Here is a 775-nt window from a genome sequence, read left to right on the forward strand (position 1 = left end):
TAGGGAACTTAAGAGAGTACTCCTATGGCCTTCCCAGTTTAAATAATACTAATACTTTTAAATGGTGACTTTACAAATAATTTTTCTTGTAAACAAAATGAGGATAAAAAGGTCAAGGTTGACCGAATTACTTGTTTTTGGACCTTGTATGTTCATTCATACCACCATATTACTATTTTAGGAATTTTCTACAGTAGCTTTGCATGATTTACATTTTCATAGTTCAAAATAATCCTTCTTTGTCTTATTCATTCTTTCTTTTTTTAGCTGATTTATCTCCTCTCCCTTTCAGACAATTTTCCTCTGACTGGTTGTCTCATGGTAACAAAGTGGGTGGGTGGGCGGAGCTTCAGTCCCTAAGAGCTCTCTCTTTGATCTGATATAAAACCAGAGCTACAATTTGTGTAAATACATGCCCAATACATTTGTGTTTTATTTCTGTTCCATCATGTTATTTTTTATTCAACTGTTTAATTGGTTAGTCCACTTTTCTTTTACTTTGCCAGCTTCACATGTGCCAAACTTACATTAAATATTCTATTTGTCCCAGTGTACTATTCTCCATTTGGGACATTTTAAGGTGTCTGGATCTAAATATAACTGTAGCTTGCACCTTGTGTTTAATCCATGATCCATCCTCATCCGCGATGGGCAGCAGGTTTGTGTAACTCTATCAGTGCATGCCCATGTAAAGGAAGAAGGCTTCACACCAAGGACAATGGTGTGATATAAAAAGGGACAGTGCCACTGGTAAAACCACAGGGTAACGATCCCA

This window comes from Haplochromis burtoni, unplaced genomic scaffold (assembly GCF_018398535.1).
Source record: "Haplochromis burtoni strain Fernald_Lab_line unplaced genomic scaffold, NCSU_Asbu1 Contig_68, whole genome shotgun sequence".
Classification (NCBI taxonomy): Eukaryota; Metazoa; Chordata; class Actinopteri; order Cichliformes; family Cichlidae; genus Haplochromis; species Haplochromis burtoni.